At 42.1% G+C, this 20,376-nt stretch overlaps 1 long non-coding RNA gene across 2 annotated transcripts; it reads right to left on the reverse strand.

Annotated features, from left to right (window-relative positions):
• Window positions 1–2,888: 2,888 nt before the first annotated feature.
• LOC119453585 (uncharacterized) lies at window positions 2,889–7,518 on the reverse strand. Of its 2 annotated transcripts, XR_005192344.2 has the most exons (4): window positions 7,177–7,518; window positions 6,638–6,797; window positions 5,594–5,714; window positions 2,889–3,198 (listed from the first exon to the last, which is right to left on the reverse strand). It is a non-coding gene; the product is annotated as an uncharacterized LOC119453585 (long non-coding RNA). The 2 variants fall into 2 exon arrangements; XR_007466883.1 differs by having other exon boundaries at window positions 6,638–7,518.
• Window positions 7,519–20,376: the final 12,858 nt, after the last annotated feature.

Genomic DNA, 20,376 nt, shown 5'->3' on the forward strand with positions numbered 1-20,376 from the left:
TGACCAAGGGCGAAGACGAGAACTACCACTGCAGGATCAACCGACAGAGCAAAATCCACAGACAAACTTCAACATGCCAGGAGATTTTGACCAAGGGCGAAGACGAGAACTACCACTGCAGGATCAACCGACAGAGCAAAATCCACAAACTTCAACATGCCAGGAGATTTTGACCAAGGGCGAAGACGAGAACTACCACTGCAGGATCAACCGACAGAGCAAAATCCACAGACAAACTTCAACATGCCAGGAGATTTTGACCAAGGGCGAAGACGAGAACTACCACTGCAGGATCAACCGACAGAGCAAAATCCACAGACAAACTTCAACATGCCAGGAGATTTTGACCAAGGGCGAAGACGAGAACTACCACTGCAGGATCAACCGACAGAGCAAAATCCACAGACAAACTTCAACATGCCAGGAGATTTTGACCAAGGGCGAAGACGAGAACTACCACTGCAGGATCAACCGACAGAGCAAAATCCACAGACAAACTTCACATGCCAGGAGATTTTGACCAAGGGCGAAGACGAGAACTACCACTGCAGGATCAACCGACAGAGCAAAATCCACAGACAAACTTCAACATGCCAGGAGATTTTGACCAACCCAGACGGCACATTTTCGTCCATGGAACATCCAAGGGACATTTCTTTCTGGACATCCGGACGTCCCGTGGACATCCATTTACCTCCACAATACATCCGATGGACATCCAGTGGACCATCCGTAGCCAGACCTTTTAACATTCATAGACCGGTCCCTGGGATATCCGAAGACGGATATTCGGATATTTCTCGCAGAATACTCACGGACCTAAATTTTCGCTTCACGCTTTATTTGCTTTTTAACCCATAAGAAACCATGCAAGCCTACCATGAAAACACGATTCCAAGAGCTACGTGGAGTTTTTAAAACATTTATTTCGAAAATGCGAAAATAAAAGTACAAAACATAGATATTCGAAATATAGCAGCAAACTTACAGTAGTATAACACCCGCATGGTACATGAAATAATGTAACTAGACTGTGTTCTTTAAGCAAAACCATAATGTAAAACAGATATTCGAAATACTGCAGCAAACTCGCAGTAGTACAACACACGTGGGACAAGAATGGTCGCTGGCATCCTAACACCCGCTTGGCACATGAAATAATGTGACTAGACTGCTGCTCTTTAAACAATGCCATAATGTAAAATATAGTTTGGAGTATCACAGCAAACTTGCAGTAGTATAACACGCATGAGAAAAGAATGGTCGCTGGCATTCTAACACCCGCTTGGTACATGAAATAATGTAACTCAGCTTAACCTTTTTGAAAAAGCACTAGTCAACACAAAGTGTAGGCCCTAGAATAGAACACTTGGGACCATGATGTGACTAGCCGTAGTAGTATTTAAACATGATGACCTGGGGTGCTTGAACGCAACTTGCAGAACTAGAACACAGGTCATGACTAGGACCATAACGGCACGCTACTTACGGAGACTCGATGCAGTTCTCAGCTTTTTGAAGTAGTAGTAATGGGCTTAGAGTAAGAACACATCTGTTAATGGAATGTGACTTAGATTTTACTATTGATTTTTTTGTTTTCAACGAAGTTCCTACAACTCTAAACTCCCTAAAAAATGCTGGCAAACCTTAGAGCCCTAAATTTAATTTGGTATAATGCATTTTCCACAGTCAGTCTCTGTTCTGGTCATCGGGAGATGGTCACAAAGGAGCAGCACATTGTTTTGACACGTACTACCGTTTGCTGTCGCTGTTTATGCTGCCTACCAGCTGTGAGGCCTTATGTAATACCAAGCAGATGACCGAGCAAGCCGGAGCAAGTGTCAAACCCTCATCATGTGCTGCTTCTGTGTGAGCACTTCCCGATTACCAAAACCGAGACTGGCTGTGGGAAATGCATTATACTGAATTATGTAAGGCACTGTGCGGCTCGTCAACATATTTTGTAGAGCTTAAAGTAATAGGACCATTGCATACAAAAAAATGAAAATGAGAAAATGTCAGTAGTCCTTAAACACAAAAAGTCATACGTGAAAACAATTCACATTTCAAAGCAACTTCTGCACTAGAAACAAAATCGTGGCTCCAAAATAAAACTTATACAACTAGAACACACTCTGCAGCTCTATATATATGCAAGTAAAATACAGACCTTAAGAGCAATACTTTCTGCAGAACCTAAAGCACCGTACAACACCTGCAGGTGCTATAAAACTCAGGGGCACTTGAATAAATAGTGCAGTAGTAAACACAAATTATAAAGCTTCAAAGCACCTCACTTAACCAAAGGGTCTACAATAAACTCGAACACCTTACAGTACCTAGAAAAACACTCCATGGGGCAAAAATGCACCTAATGGTATTTAGATAAGAACCTCCAGTGCTTGAATAAAATTTGATGGCATCTTGAAGAAACACATGGTTTCAGAACAAACATCATACGCCCTCAAATGCAATTGAAGGGACAAAAATACAATATGTGGCTTATGAATATGTGACCAAAATGACAGTATTGTAGGCACAACAAAACTACATGTATAGGATGCACATTTCTATGTGTTATCACACGCATAGGACGTATAGTTCTGTGTGCTTGACAAAAATTTAAACAAACCATCTAACTATAATGTAACTCGCACAAAAAGAAAACTTACAAGCAGACAAAAAATGAGAAAAAACATGAATTCACTGGTAGTTGAATGGCACTGGTGCAACTACAAAGAAATGATGGCTCTAAAAGGAACTAAAGGTACTGGAAAACCTTACAGTACTTAAAAGACACTGTGGGATAAGAATGCACTTATAGCATTTGAATACATCTAATACTTGAACAGAATTGGTGGCATATTGAAGAAACATGTAGCTTTAGAACATTCGTCATGGCCCCCAAATGCAACTGAAGAGATAAAAATACAATCTTAAAATAAGTCTTGTAAGCAGAACAAAGCTACACATAAAGGAAGTACAGCTCTGTATGTTTAAAAAATTAGAACAGACTTTGGGAGACTAGAATGCTACTCATAGCATTTGAATACAATAAATTATCAGGTGCTTGAACTTGTGGAACTTGAAGGCACTTGTATGTGGGTGTTCATGGGTCTGGCATGCAACTTCAGCATGCAAGTCTTCAGCACACAACACGACTTCCTGTGACGGTCGTACTTCTGCAATCCAACAACCCTAATGGAGAGAGAGAGAGACAATTTGTTAGAGGATACACAATTTGGTCAGCTTCAGATAAAGTTCTCTAGTCTGCTACTCTGCTCAGAGGGAAGAGAAAGAGAAAAAGGGCAGTATGAGGGGTAATGGTATAGTGAAGGGTGTCGAAACCTCACAGACAGCACAGTAAATATGCAGCATTTTTAACAACGGTACAGTCGAACCCGGATATATCGAACCCACATTAACGAAATATTGTGTATAACGAACAGTAGTAAAACACCCTTGAAACTTTTTATATAGAATTTTTTATTTTATATATTGAATTACCTACATATCTAACTTTTTTTCGATCCCATTCAGATTTGATATATCCAGGTTCGTCTGTATTTGTGGGAGCACACAGCAAATTGCACAAATTATGCCATTCACCTAAATGCAACAATTCGGTGGCAGAAAAGTTATCCAGGTGCAGGGATTGAACCCAGGACTACTGCTTTTTGGGGTGGTGGTGTGTTTTGTTACCTAAGTGCAACAGGATCAAATCAGTCTTCGACATTGGAGCTTTGATTTGAATAAACAAAACCTTTGTTGTGAGTTGCTATATATGGGTAGATGACATCATGCGTATTACTGAAAGAACCACTCCACCTTTGTGGATTTATGTGTAAACAACCGTAGATTGTAAACTAGTACTAAAGCTTTACTAAGCTCTTAAATTCATGTGCGAGTGGCGTAATTACAGCATCAAAACTAGCCAGTTTTCGTTGCATGTCTACTAGTAACCAGAGGCTCCTGCCTTTTTACATATCTCCTATAATGTGACATGCAATTCACTAGCGCTTTATAAGTTTTTCTGCAAAATGTTCCTCATGTGCTCCAGAAAAATACTAAGCTGTGCTCTGTGCCAGTGTATTCGACAGCAAATTTTTGGTGGAAAAGTAAAGCAAGAACGAAACAATAAAAAATTGCAGCGGTGTGTTTGTGGTGGCTCAGAAGGGCCAGCATTTTGTGAGAGGAGCCAGTTCTTGTGGCAGCCTTTCGATTCTGCGTATAACTTTTATATGGTCAGTGTGATCACATGTCATGCAGGCACTGTCAGAAACCTGAAATAAAACACTAATCAGCCGCAAGTGGGTTAAGCTATCATCCCTGCAATGTGTTTTGGAGTGGCTGAGCAAGGCAGGCATAGTACCAAAAAGTGAAGGAAAAGCACGCATTAGGCATCCAGTAGCCATGTGTTGAGAAGCCGTAATGCTTAGGGTTGAAGAGGTTTTCAAAACGCAACTCCTTTTCATGCTTATGTCTTGTCGACCTCCTCATGCGACGGTTTTTATTCCTACCCTTGCTCAAATACTCCAGAACACCTTACACTGTCAACAATGCAAACCACTTGCTGCCATTTTTCTTTCAAGTTATCACGCTGACATGACATCACCACACTAACAAAGCTCTTTAAGATGACCCACCGTGGTTGCTTAGTGGCTGTGGTGTTAGGCTGCTAAGCACGAGGTCGCGAGATCAAATACCGTCCATGGCGGCAGCATTTCGATGGGGGTAAAATGCGACAGCACCCACGTACTTTAGATTTAAGTGCACGTGAAAGAGCAACAGGGGGGGGGGTCCAAATTATTCGAGTTCCCCACTACGACGTACGTCATAATCAGATCGCGATTTTGGCACGCAAAACAGCATATTTTTATATTTAAATGTCATTAATAACAAGCTTATTGAGGATTATCCTACAATGTATGACGTCTGCTACATTGAATAACATTGTATAGCTGAAGAATTGCTGCTATCACTGCTGCTTTGTATTTGGGTATTTTTCGAGCCACCCACTGCAATGGCTCATACAGATGCGAATTTATGAGGCAATGTTCTTTGCACACAACAGAAAACGAGATGCTCTACAAAATGCATGAACATTACTATTCATGTACTTCAAAACAATGTAACCCGAGCAAATGTACGAGTGCGTTTCCATTTACCAAGTAAATGGAAGTGCACTCGCGGACGGCAGAAAACTAGGTGGGGGGGATGAAGTTAGGAAATTTACAGGCACAAGTTGGAATCAGGTAGCGCAGGCCAGGGGTAACTGGAGATCGCCGGGAGAGGCGTTCGTCCTGCAGTGGGCATAAATATAGGCTGATGATGATTTGCCTTTACCTAAACGAACACCATGACTTCAGTGCAACCATATCGAAAATGTGCAACTAAGCCTTTTAAAACTATAAAGTAGCAATGCTTGATATTTAGTGCGGCATGCAAGCCGATACATTTTTGCAGATGTTGAAAATTTGGAAGAACTAAACATGCGAGCCATATTGACGCAGACAAGGTTTATACTTTCAATGTAGGAAAAACCATAACGCAATTTAACTAGCATTAGAACACTTCGCCATTCTGTCCTCACCTTCACGTATCTCTGGCCCCATCTCTTCCATTAGTCCTCTCAGGAGCATGACGAAGCCATGATTTAGTGGTTGACTCGACATCATCTCGTGTACTTTGTGGGAAGCGCTTCCTGACAGCAGCTGGAACGAAGCAACAAATTTACATCAATAACTAAAACAGTGTCCATCTAAAGTGCAGTTAGAAGCAACCGAAAGGAAGCTTTCACCTCTGGTACCGGTTTCAGAAGTGCTGTGCTGATGTAAAAGTGCCAACACGCACACATAGGCACACTATCTTGAGACCAGACATGCAGAACAAGCACCGGTGATGGCCTCTCTTTGTCGGTATCGTTGTGCGACATAAGATCGCATGCATTATGTTGCCTTATCTGATTTGACAGGAGTAATTTTTTTTCAGTTGTCAGTGGTCCAGCTTTTTACTACTGTAAAATTCCAAGCAAGCTGCCCCTACCCTGCGTAACTTTGCAAAGAAAGTGGAAACAAACATGTTCGCACAGCTCTCTCATTTTAAAGAAACGATGTCAATAAAAACACGACTATGCGGGAAGCAGAGACATTTTTCAGCAAGGCCACATTCGCAGTCTCGGCTCCGTTGACAGCCGCCGATAGCTAGGAGCTGGCTGGGCAGGCCTAGCTCATTGGGCCCTCAAATCGGAGAACGATAGCGCTTGCGACAGGACCGCATGCAGCTTGTAATAAAGCGCCTATGTTGGTCAGCACAACGCGTACACAATTATGTCGTGCTTTAAATTGACATGGGTATTATCAACGCCGACGGAAACAAACGCGCAAGCCAGGCAAGCTTGCGACCACTGGGTCACTGTATAGGCCGAGCTCGTTAACCGCCGGATCCGGGGTCGACAGCCGTTGAATTACCGTCCGCTACCGAGCAAGACCCCCCCCCCTCACCTTTTCTTGGATTATCCTTCACCATAAAGGGCGGGGGGCTTGCTCGGAATTCTAAGGTAGCAGTGAAGCACTGTTTAAAGCACCCATAACACAAGAATTAATGAGCATTTAACGACATAAAAGATGACACCTACTAAACAAATGCTGACACAGTCGAAGATCAGAGAACTTCCTTTTTCCTTTCTTCCCATGCCACGAGTATTCAGCAGCCAGCTTATCGGCAAAGAGGTAAGCAAGCATACGCTTAACTGCCGCATTTGGGTTTCTGCCCCCAAGTTGCACAAGTTCGTTGATCTGAAAAAACAGAAGGAAGCCAACCAGGTTCAATATTCTAACACTAAATCATTTTCACACACGTAAGAGTTCTGCACTTTCAATGTACACTCTGCAGAGAAAGTAGATGTACAGGTGTACATAAAATAATAAAATAGGCAACACGTGCCCCAGTGCCATTTCTAACAAGGCAGATAATGCGCATGTTTGCACATTACGTTCCCTCGAAGAAAATCATGCCATCAAAGAATGTGAACATGAAACCAAATAACTGAAAAGCCCACAAATAATCATTCAAGGAATTTTGCACGAAGTGATCTTAGTCGACCGGTGGCATATTTTCTTAAAGGAGACTGCGTACACGTGAGTGGCATTGCGGCTAGAAGATATTTCAGCTCACCAAGACATTAACATCCTCTGGACCAAGTGATGCTTCAAAGTTCAGCAGCGCATCCACCGTCTCAAACGGCTGCTGCACTAGTAGAGCGGGTGCAGAGGTCACCTTGCCTTGAGCCATACAGGCATCCAGATTGCTCAAAATTTCCTGTGCAGTCAGCCTCACAATGTTTAGCAGCCGGAGTACCTGAGACTGAAATTCTGAAACAAAAAAAACAAGTTAATGATTACAACAGAGCAAACCTGATGTGCATGAACAAACATTTAGGCCATAAGGCACCCTCCGGACAGATCTCGCAATGTAAGTGTAATAGGATGGCAAGCAAGACAAAAGGAATGCCTTCTGTTTATTAACATACTTGAGAACAACCAGTATACAAAAAGCATATATTAAAGGGGCGCGGAACCAGTTTTCTAACTAACCATATAATGGCCTCACGTTTAAAGTATGTTGGCCCACAAATCTCGCGGTGCAAAATTTTTTGTACTCCTTCAACCATAAGTGGAGTTAATACCCGACTTTCTCTCCCTTTTCGTCGCCGCTAGCATGCTGGAAGCTACACAGCCAATAAGCTCAGAGGGCAAAGCCCCATCAAAAAGTTCAGTGTCACGGCGGCGACAAGGCTCGTAGTGGCCTGGCATGGCGGCCACAGTGGGCTGCGCTATGCAGCATGCCGTTGCCATCACGGAGACCACGCGCAGCAGACGCAGCTCCTTGCAGTGCTAACATGAAATTACTTTCCTGTCATTTTGATATTGCATGCATGTATGTTTTTCATTTATTCAGCTCAAAATTAGCATTCATCCATTACTGAGAATATTCTTGCAATCGCGAAATCTGCCAGTTGCTTTCAATAACATTTCGATGACAACATTGCGGATGCGAGAGCAAGCGTCTGTTCACTGCTTTTGAGACGAGATTATAAATGCTCTGCTACATGCAGTGCACTAATATTTCGCTCACATTTTCACAGGAGCCTTGTTAACAGATCATTAACATTTTCTTACTATGTTCAAAAAGTGTTTCAGGGCCCCATTAGAACCTGCAAACAAGCTTTGAAGGTAGAACAAAAATGTACATGCACAGTGAACAAACGTAGACACTATGTAACTTTCTCCATGCACTGAGAAATATTCAATATAAAGTAGACACACAACTGAGGGTACACTCTTTAGAAAGAAACAAAATTCAATCTTCAAATACATTTAAGGTACGCTCGATTCGCCTGTACTGCCTGAACCAGTTCACGTGGTGCTGCACCCTGCCATTCGTTTTAGTGGTGCAGCAATGGTGCCCACTGAACCACGCCGTTCGTTTCAAAAGGTCCAGGGCTGGTTTATGATGTTGCTGCACCCATTTCACTGTCGGTACCGCCTTGGTACAGGCGTACAGATGCGAAGCAGCAGCGCAGCAGTCGATGCAGCACACGGGCACAAGCGCCGTTAAAACCCCCCTTATGCACGTCCGATGTATCTACGCAAGTGTGACATGTATTTACACCCCAGAAGCTCATCATTCCTACGGTTCAGGACCTCTCAAACTTACGCACTCCATGCACATTAGTCGAACATAACGCCTGCACCTTGTCATTCGTTTCCAGTGTCGCACTGTGCCTGCACCGCATAAATTGAGCTGCACAATTTCTGAACTTCTAGTGAACCACCGTGAACTGGTTCACAGTGGTGCAGGTGAATCATTCTTTCTTCTTTCTTCTTTATTCTGTAGTGATTGCAGATGAACCTAGCATATACCACACAATATAAATTCTTTAGTGATTGCAGATCAACCTATCTGCTATTCACTATACTCATTTTCATTCAGCAATTTTTTTTCCTAGGGATACCATGAAGCTGATGCATATGTGAGGAGAGGTCTGACCAGCATAGTGAATGCTCTAAGCTTTACCTGTATGGGGCTGCTCAAAGTTTGAAAACTTTATCGGACCTTCGTCACAGTGTGCTCTCACAAATGTTTTCAATGTACTTGTTCCAGCTCATGTGTTCCCTTAGCATTATCCTGAGGTACTAATAGGCATAAACATTATTAGGTACAGTATGAAGAGTGCTCAGGAGCGCTGTAATCAAGACGCGGCCACAGAGCGGGCAAGAAACCGAACATGGAGTGAATGGCCAGATTAGAAAGTTTTTTAGCGTGTTTTAATAATGGGAGACCTTCCATCCAGAGTATAGCAGACAGTAAAGTAAAAAAAAAACTAAATAACAAAGGCACATTCTGGCTGCGGCACCCTTGTCTGCAAGCACACACAAGAGCGCTGGACTGCTCTAATGGTGGAAAAAAGTGACGTCGACTTGAAGCAATTGCCACAGAACAGGTTCAAATTGAAGAGGAAGGTCTAACATATGGAGCAGGGCACATTATTTTTGGTCCTAATTAAATGGCATGTTCTGTGAAAGCTTGCAGCACGTTTTTCTCAGTTTGCACTTTTTGGCCGAACAAAACCTTTAGGATAGCTATCGTTTCCAAACATATTCGCCAAAACCTCCTTTCAGAGTAGTTTCTGGGCTGAAATTTTGTCAGGAACAAGATGAGGTACTTTTTACATTTATAAATTTTTATTAACACAAAAAATTATATCATGACAGACATGAGACAATGAAAAAAATACTGAACATAACCTCTGTGAGAAGCTCTGAGGGCTTAAGGGGCAATGATATTCCATCGCTCCTGTGTAGATATGCAGGTGTTGCTTCTGATTCATGTTTTGGAGCTCTTAGGGAATAATGGGCACTCAAATGCCCTCTTTGTGTTGGGGTTGCAGGCGTTGCTTCAGTTCCAGCGGTGGTGAGCGGTCAGCCTCAATGCTGCATCAAGAAAACAAGACAAGTGCGTTTTGACTGGTGAAGAGTACTCGGCTACGGACATATTTTCAGTTGTTCTGTAGTGATTGCAGATGAACCTAGCATATACCACACAATATAAATTCTTTAGTGATTGCAGATGAACCTAACTGCTATTCACTATACTCATTTTCATTCAGCTTTTTTTTCTTAGGGATACCATGAAGCTGATGCATATGTGAGGAGAGGTCTGACCAGCATAGTGAATGCCCTAAGCTTTACCTGTATGGGGCTGCTCAAAGTTTGAAAACTTTATCGGACCTTCGTCACAGTGTGCTCTCACAAATGTTTTCAATGTACTTGTTCCAGCTCATGTGTTCCCTTAGCATTATCCTGAGGTACTAATAGGCATAAACATTATTAGGTACAGTATGAAGAGTGCTCAGGAGCGCTGTAATCAAGACGCGGCCACAGAGCGGGCAAGAAACCGAACATGGAGTGAATGGCCAGATTAGAAAGTTTTTTAGCGTGTTTTAATAATGGGAGACCTTCCATCCAGAGTATAGCAGACAGGTAAAGTAAAAAAAAAACTAAATAACAAAGGCACATTCTGGCTGCGGCACCCTTGTCTGCAAGCACACACAAGAGCGCTGGACTGCTCTAATGGTGGAAAAAAGTGACGTCGACTTGAAGCAATTTCCACAGAGCAGGTTCAAATTGAAGAGGAAGGTCTAACATATGGAGCAGGGCACATTATTTTTGGTCCTAATTAAATGGCATGTTCTGTGAAAGCTTGCAGCACGTTTTTCTCAGTTTGCACTTTTTGGCCGAACAAAACCTTTAGGATAGCTATCGTTTCCAAACCTATTCGCCAAAACCTCCTTTCAGAGTAGTTTCTGGGCTGAAATTTTGTCAGGAACAAGATGAGGTACTTTTTACATTTATAAATTTTTATTAACACAAAAAATTATATCATGACAGACATGAGACAATGAAAAAAATACTGAACATAACCTCTGTGAGAAGCTCTGAGGGCTTAAGGGGCAATGATATTCCATCGCTCCTGTGTAGATATGCAGGTGTTGCTTCGGATTCATGTTTTGGAGCTCTTAGGGAATAATGGGCACTCAAATGCCCTCTTTGTGTTGGGGTTGCAGGCGTTGCTTCAGTTCCAGCGGTGGTGAGCGGTCAGCCTCAATGCTGCATCAAGAAAACAAGACAAGTGCGTTTTGACTGGTGAAGAGTACTCGGCTACGGCATATTTTCAGTTGTTCTGTAGTGATTGCAGATGAACCTAGCATATACCACACAATATAAATTCTTTAGTGATTGCAGATGAACCTAACTGCTATTCACTATACTCATTTTCATTCAGCTTTTTTTTCTTAGGGATACCATGAAGCTGATGCATATGTGAGGAGAGGTCTGACCAGCATAGTGAATGCCCTAAGCTTTACCTGTATGGGGCTGCTCAAAGTTTGAAAACTTTATCGGACCTTCGTCACAGTGTGCTCTCACAAATGTTTTCAATGTACTTGTTCCAGCTCATGTGTTCCCTTAGCATTATCCTGAGGTACTAATAGGCATAAACATTATTAGGTACAGTATGAAGAGTGCTCAGGAGCGCTGTAATCAAGACGCGGCCACAGAGCGGGCAAGAAACCGAACATGGAGTGAATGGCCAGATTAGAAAGTTTTTTAGCGTGTTTTAATAATGGGAGACCTTCCATCCAGAGTATAGCAGACGGTAAAGTAAAAAAAAAACTAAATAACAAAGGCACATTCTGGCTGCGGCACCCTTGTCTGCAAGCACACACAAGAGCGCTGGACTGCTCTAATGGTGGAAAAAAGTGACGTCGACTTGAAGCAATTGCCACAGAACAGGTTCAAATTGAAGAGGAAGGTCTAACATATGGAGCAGGGCACATTATTTTTGGTCCTAATTAAATGGCATGTTCTGTGAAAGCTTGCAGCACGTTTTTCTCAGTTTGCACTTTTTGGCCGAACAAAACCTTTAGGATAGCTATCGTTTCCAAACCTATTCGCCAAAACCTCCTTTCAGAGTAGTTTCTGGGCTGAAATTTTGTCAGGAACAAGATGAGGTACTTTTTACATTTATAAATTTTTATTAACACAAAAAATTATATCATGACAGACATGAGACAATGAAAAAAATACTGAACATAACCTCTGTGAGAAGCTCTGAGGGCTTAAGGGGCAATGATATTCCATCGCTCCTGTGTAGATATGCAGGTGTTGCTTCGGATTCATGTTTTGGAGCTCTTAGGGAATAATGGGCACTCAAATGCCCTCTTTGTGTTGGGGTTGCAGGCGTTGCTTCAGTTCCAGCGGTGGTGAGCGGTCAGCCTCAATGCTGCATCAAGAAAACAAGACAAGTGCGTTTTGACTGGTGAAGAGTACTCGGCTACGACATATTTTCAGTTGTTCTGTAGTGATTGCAGATGAACCTAGCATATACCACACAATATAAATTCTTTAGTGATTGCAGATGAACCTAACTGCTATTCACTATACTCATTTTCATTCAGCATTTTTTTTCCTAGGGATACCATGAAGCTGATGCATATGTGAGGAGAGGTCTGACCAGCATAGTGAATGCTCTAAGCTTTACCTGTATGGGGCTGCTCAAAGTTTGAAAACTTTATCGGACCTTCGTCACAGTGTGCTCTCACAAATGTTTTCAATGTACTTGTTCCAGCTCATGTGTTCCCTTAGCATTATCCTGAGGTACTAATAGGCATAAACATTATTAGGTACAGTATGAAGAGTGCTCAGGAGCGCTGTAATCAAGACGCGGCCACAGAGCGGGCAAGAAACCGAACATGGAGTGAATGGCCAGATTAGAAAGTTTTTTAGCGTGTTTTAATAATGGGAGACCTTCCATCCAGAGTATAGCAGACAGTAAAGTAAAAAAAAAACTAAATAACAAAGGCACATTCTGGCTGCGGCACCCTTGTCTGCAAGCACACACAAGAGCGCTGGACTGCTCTAATGGTGGAAAAAAGTGACGTCGACTTGAAGCAATTGCCACAGAACAGGTTCAAATTGAAGAGGAAGGTCTAACATATGGAGCAGGGCACATTATTTTTGGTCCTAATTAAATGGCATGTTCTGTGAAAGCTTGCAGCACGTTTTTCTCAGTTTGCACTTTTTGGCCGAACAAAACCTTTAGGATAGCTATCGTTTCCAAACCTATTCGCCAAAACCTCCTTTCAGAGTAGTTTCTGGGCTGAAATTTTGTCAGGAACAAGATGAGGTACTTTTTACATTTATAAATTTTTATTAACACAAAAAATTATATCATGACAGACATGAGACAATGAAAAAAATACTGAACATAACCTCTGTGAGAAGCTCTGAGGGCTTAAGGGGCAATGATATTCCATCGCTCCTGTGTAGATATGCAGGTGTTGCTTCGGATTCATGTTTTGGAGCTCTTAGGGAATAATGGGCACTCAAATGCCCTCTTTGTGTTGGGGTTGCAGGCGTTGCTTCAGTTCCAGCGGTGGTGAGCGGTCAGCCTCAATGCTGCATCAAGAAAACAAGACAAGTGCGTTTTGACTGGTGAAGAGTACTCGGCTACGACATATTTTCAGTTGTTCTGTAGTGATTGCAGATGAACCTAGCATATACCACACAATATAAATTCTTTAGTGATTGCAGATGAACCTAATCTGCTATTCACTATACTCATTTTCATTCAGCATTTTTTTTCCTAGGGATACCATGAAGCTGATGCATATGTGAGGAGAGGTCTGACCAGCATAGTGAATGCCCTAAGCTTTACCTGTATGGGGCTGCTCAAAGTTTGAAAACTTTATCGGACCTTCGTCACAGTGTGCTCTCACAAATGTTTTCAATGTACTTGTTCCAGCTCATGTGTTCCCTTAGCATTATCCTGAGGTACTAATAGGCATAAACATTATTAGGTACAGTATGAAGAGTGCTCAGGAGCGCTGTAATCAAGACGCGGCCACAGAGCGGGCAAGAAACCGAACATGGAGTGAATGGCCAGATTAGAAAGTTTTTTAGCGTGTTTTAATAATGGGAGACCTTCCATCCAGAGTATAGCAGACAGGTAAAGTAAAAAAAAAACTAAATAACAAAGGCACATTCTGGCTGCGGCACCCTTGTCTGCAAGCACACACAAGAGCGCTGGACTGCTCTAATGGTGGAAAAAAGTGACGTCGACTTGAAGCAATTGCCACAGAACAGGTTCAAATTGAAGAGGAAGGTCTAACATATGGAGCAGGGCACATTATTTTTGGTCCTAATTAAATGGCATGTTCTGTGAAAGCTTGCAGCACGTTTTTCTCAGTTTGCACTTTTTGGCCGAACAAAACCTTTAGGATAGCTATCGTTTCCAAACATATTCGCCAAAACCTCCTTTCAGAGTAGTTTCTGGGCTGAAATTTTGTCAGGAACAAGATGAGGTACTTTTTACATTTATAAATTTTTATTAACACAAAAAATTATATCATGACAGACATGAGACAATGAAAAAAATACTGAACATAACCTCTGTGAGAAGCTCTGAGGGCTTAAGGGGCAATGATATTCCATCGCTCCTGTGTAGATATGCAGGTGTTGCTTCGGATTCATGTTTTGGAGCTCTTAGGGAATAATGGGCACTCAAATGCCCTCTTTGTGTTGGGGTTGCAGGCGTTGCTTCAGTTCCAGCGGTGGTGAGCGGTCAGCCTCAATGCTGCATCAAGAAAACAAGACAAGTGCGTTTTGACTGGTGAAGAGTACTCGGCTACGGCATATTTTCAGTTGTTCTGTAGTGATTGCAGATGAACCTAGCATATACCACACAATATAAATTCTTTAGTGATTGCAGATGAACCTAACTGCTATTCACTATACTCATTTTCATTCAGCTTTTTTTTTCTTAGGGATACCATGAAGCTGATGCATATGTGAGGAGAGGTCTGACCAGCATAGTGAATGCCCTAAGCTTTACCTGTATGGGGCTGCTCAAAGTTTGAAAACTTTATCGGACCTTCGTCACAGTGTGCTCTCACAAATGTTTTCAATGTACTTGTTCCAGCTCATGTGTTCCCTTAGCATTATCCTGAGGTACTAATAGGCATAAACATTATTAGGTACAGTATGAAGAGTGCTCAGGAGCGCTGTAATCAAGACGCGGCCACAGAGCGGGCAAGAAACCGAACATGGAGTGAATGGCCAGATTAGAAAGTTTTTTAGCGTGTTTTAATAATGGGAGACCTTCCATCCAGAGTATAGCAGACGGTAAAGTAAAAAAAAAACTAAATAACAAAGGCACATTCTGGCTGCGGCACCCTTGTCTGCAAGCACACACAAGAGCGCTGGACTGCTCTAATGGTGGAAAAAAGTGACGTCGACTTGAAGCAATTTCCACAGAGCAGGTTCAAATTGAAGAGGAAGGTCTAACATATGGAGCAGGGCACATTATTTTTGGTCCTAATTAAATGGCATGTTCTGTGAAAGCTTGCAGCACGTTTTTCTCAGTTTGCACTTTTTGGCCGAACAAAACCTTTAGGATAGCTATCGTTTCCAAACCTATTCGCCAAAACCTCCTTTCAGAGTAGTTTCTGGGCTGAAATTTTGTCAGGAACAAGATGAGGTACTTTTTACATTTATAAATTTTTATTAACACAAAAAATTATATCATGACAGACATGAGACAATGAAAAAAATACTGAACATAACCTCTGTGAGAAGCTCTGAGGGCTTAAGGGGCAATGATATTCCATCGCTCCTGTGTAGATATGCAGGTGTTGCTTCGGATTCATGTTTTGGAGCTCTTAGGGAATAATGGGCACTCAAATGCCCTCTTTGTGTTGGGGTTGCAGGCGTTGCTTCAGTTCCAGCGGTGGTGAGCGGTCAGCCTCAATGCTGCATCAAGAAAACAAGACAAGTGCGTTTTGACTGGTGAAGAGTACTCGGCTACGGCATATTTTCAGTTGTTCTGTAGTGATTGCAGATGAACCTAGCATATACCACACAATATAAATTCTTTAGTGATTGCAGATGAACCTAACTGCTATTCACTATACTCATTTTCATTCAGCTTTTTTTTCTTAGGGATACCATGAAGCTGATGCATATGTGAGGAGAGGTCTGACCAGCATAGTGAATGCCCTAAGCTTTACCTGTATGGGGCTGCTCAAAGTTTGAAAACTTTATCGGACCTTCGTCACAGTGTGCTCTCACAAATGTTTTCAATGTACTTGTTCCAGCTCATGTGTTCCCTTAGCATTATCCTGAGGTACTAATAGGCATAAACATTATTAGGTACAGTATGAAGAGTGCTCAGGAGCGCTGTAATCAAGACGCGGCCACAGAGCGGGCAAGAAACCGAACATGGAGTGAATGGCCAGATTAGAAAGTTTTTTAGCGTGTTTTAATAATGGGAGACCTTCCATCCAGAGTATAGCAGACGGTAAAGTAAAAAAAAAACTAAATAACAAAGGCACATTCTGGCTGCGGCACCCTTGTCTGCAAGCACACACAAGAGCGCTGGACTGCTCTAATGGTGGAAAAAAGTGACGTCGACTTGAAGCAATTTCCACAGAGCAGGTTCAAATTGAAGAGGAAGGTCTAACATATGGAGCAGGGCACATTATTTTTGGTCCTAATTAAATGGCATGTTCTGTGAAAGCTTGCAGCACGTTTTTCTCAGTTTGCACTTTTTGGCCGAACAAAACCTTTAGGATAGCTATCGTTTCCAAACCTATTCGCCAAAACCTCCTTTCAGAGTAGTTTCTGGGCTGAAATTTTGTCAGGAACAAGATGAGGTACTTTTTACATTTATAAATTTTTATTAACACAAAAAATTATATCATGACAGACATGAGACAATGAAAAAAATACTGAACATAACCTCTGTGAGAAGCTCTGAGGGCTTAAGGGGCAATGATATTCCATCGCTCCTGTGTAGATATGCAGGTGTTGCTTCGGATTCATGTTTTGGAGCTCTTAGGGAATAATGGGCACTCAAATGCCCTCTTTGTGTTGGGGTTGCAGGCGTTGCTTCAGTTCCAGCGGTGGTGAGCGGTCAGCCTCAATGCTGCATCAAGAAAACAAGACAAGTGCGTTTTGACTGGTGAAGAGTACTCGGCTACGACATATTTTCAGTTGTTCTGTAGTGATTGCAGATGAACCTAGCATATACCACACAATATAAATTCTTTAGTGATTGCAGATGAACCTAATCTGCTATTCACTATACTCATTTTCATTCAGCAATTTTTTTTCCTAGCCATACCATGAAGCTGATGCATATGTGAGGAGAGGTCTGACCAGCATAGTGAATGCCCTAAGCTTTACCTGTATGGGGCTGCTCAAAGTTTGAAAACTTTATCGGACCTTCGTCACAGTGTGCTCTCACAAATGTTTTCAATGTACTTGTTCCAGCTCATGTGTTCCCTTAGCATTATCCTGAGGTACTAATAGGCATAAACATTATTAGGTACAGTATGAAGAGTGCTCAGGAGCGCTGTAATCAAGACGCGGCCACAGAGCGGGCAAGAAACCGAACATGGAGTGAATGGCCAGATTAGAAAGTTTTTTAGCGTGTTTTAATAATGGGAGACCTTCCATCCAGAGTATAGCAGACGGTAAAGTAAAAAAAAAACTAAATAACAAAGGCACATTCTGGCTGCGGCACCCTTGTCTGCAAGCACACACAAGAGCGCTGGACTGCTCTAATGGTGGAAAAAAGTGACGTCGACTTGAAGCAATTTCCACAGAGCAGGTTCAAATTGAAGAGGAAGGTCTAACATATGGAGCAGGGCACATTATTTTTGGTCCTAATTAAATGGCATGTTCTGTGAAAGCTTGCAGCACGTTTTTCTCAGTTTGCACTTTTTGGCCGAACAAAACCTTTAGGATAGCTATCGTTTCCAAACCTATTCGCCAAAACCTCCTTTCAGAGTAGTTTCTGGGCTGAAATTTTGTCAGGAACAAGATGAGGTACTTTTTACATTTATAAATTTTTATTAACACAAAAAATTATATCATGACAGACATGAGACAATGAAAAAAATACTGAACATAACCTCTGTGAGAAGCTCTGAGGGCTTAAGGGGCAATGATATTCCATCGCTCCTGTGTAGATATGCAGGTGTTGCTTCGGATTCATGTTTTGGAGCTCTTAGGGAATAATGGGCACTCAAATGCCCTCTTTGTGTTGGGGTTGCAGGCGTTGCTTCAGTTCCAGCGGTGGTGAGCGGTCAGCCTCAATGCTGCATCAAGAAAACAAGACAAGTGCGTTTTGACTGGTGAAGAGTACTCGGCTACGGACATATTTTCAGTTGTTCTGTAGTGATTGCAGATGAACCTAGCATATACCACACAATATAAATTCTTTAGTGATTGCAGATGAACCTAACTGCTATTCACTATACTCATTTTCATTCAGCATTTTTTTTCTAGGGATACCATGAAGCTGATGCATATGTGAGGAGAGGTCTGACCAGCATAGTGAATGCCCTAAGCTTTACCTGTATGGGGCTGCTCAAAGTTTGAAAACTTTATCGGACCTTCGTCACAGTGTGCTCTCACAAATGTTTTCAATGTACTTGTTCCAGCTCATGTGTTCCCTTAGCATTATCCTGAGGTACTAATAGGCATAAACATTATTAGGTACAGTATGAAGAGTGCTCAGGAGCGCTGTAATCAAGACGCGGCCACAGAGCGGGCAAGAAACCGAACATGGAGTGAATGGCCAGATTAGAAAGTTTTTTAGCGTGTTTTAATAATGGGAGACCTTCCATCCAGAGTATAGCAGACGGTAAAGTAAAAAAAAAACTAAATAACAAAGGCACATTCTGGCTGCGGCACCCTTGTCTGCAAGCACACACAAGAGCGCTGGACTGCTCTAATGGTGGAAAAAAGTGACGTCGACTTGAAGCAATTTCCACAGAGCAGGTTCAAATTGAAGAGGAAGGTCTAACATATGGAGCAGGGCACATTATTTTTGGTCCTAATTAAATGGCATGTTCTGTGAAAGCTTGCAGCACGTTTTTCTCAGTTTGCACTTTTTGGCCGAACAAAACCTTTAGGATAGCTATCGTTTCCAAACCTATTCGCCAAAACCTCCTTTCAGAGTAGTTTCTGGGCTGAAATTTTGTCAGGAACAAGATGAGGTACTTTTTACATTTATAAATTTTTATTAACACAAAAAATTATATCATGACAGACATGAGACAATGAAAAAAATACTGAACATAACCTCTGTGAGAAGCTCTGAGGGCTTAAGGGGCAATGATATTCCATCGCTCCTGTGTAGATATGCAGGTGTTGCTTCGGATTCATGTTTTGGAGCTCTTAGGGAATAATGGGCACTCAAATGCCCTCTTTGTGTTGGGGTTGCAGGCGTTGCTTCAGTTCCAGCGGTGGTGAGCGGTCAGCCTCAATGCTGCATCAAGAAAACAAGACAAGTGCGTTTTGACTGCTGAAGAGTACTCGGCTACGACACATTTTCAGTTGTTCTGTAGTGATTGCAGATGAACCTAGCATATACCACACAATATAAATTCTTTAGTGATTGCAGATGAACCTAACTGCTATTCACTATACTCATTTTCATTCAGCTTTTTTTTCCTAGGGATACCATGAAGCTGATGCATATGTGAGGAGAGGTCTGACCAGCATAGTGAATGCCCTAAGCTTTACCTGTATGGGGCTGCTCAAAGTTTGAAAACTTTATCGGACCTTCGTCACAGTGTGCTCTCACAAATGTTTTCAATGTACTTGTTCCAGCTCATGTGTTCCCTTAGCATTATCCTGAGGTACTAATAGGCATAAACATTATTAGGTACAGTATGAAGAGTGCTCAGGAGCGCTGTAATCAAGACGCGGCCACAGAGCGGGCAAGAAACCGAACATGGAGTGAATGGCCAGATTAGAAAGTTTTTTAGCGTGTTTTAATAATGGGAGACCTTCCATCCAGAGTATAGCAGACGGTAAAGTAAAAAAAAAACTAAATAACAAAGGCACATTCTGGCTGCGGCACCCTTGTCTGCAAGCACACACAAGAGCGCTGGACTGCTCTAATGGTGGAAAAAAGTGACGTCGACTTGAAGCAATTTCCACAGAGCAGGTTCAAATTGAAGAGGAAGGTCTAACATATGGAGCAGGGCACATTATTTTTGGTCCTAATTAAATGGCATGTTCTGTGAAAGCTTGCAGCACGTTTTTCTCAGTTTGCACTTTTTGGCCGAACAAAACCTTTAGGATAGCTATCGTTTCCAAACATATTCGCCAAAACCTCCTTTCAGAGTAGTTTCTGGGCTGAAATTTTGTCAGGAACAAGATGAGGTACTTTTTACATTTATAAATTTTTATTAACACAAAAAATTATATCATGACAGACATGAGACAATGAAAAAAATAC

The sequence above is a fragment of the Dermacentor silvarum genome, chromosome 5 (assembly GCF_013339745.2).
Source record: "Dermacentor silvarum isolate Dsil-2018 chromosome 5, BIME_Dsil_1.4, whole genome shotgun sequence".
Lineage (NCBI taxonomy): Eukaryota > Metazoa > Arthropoda > Arachnida > Ixodida > Ixodidae > Dermacentor > Dermacentor silvarum.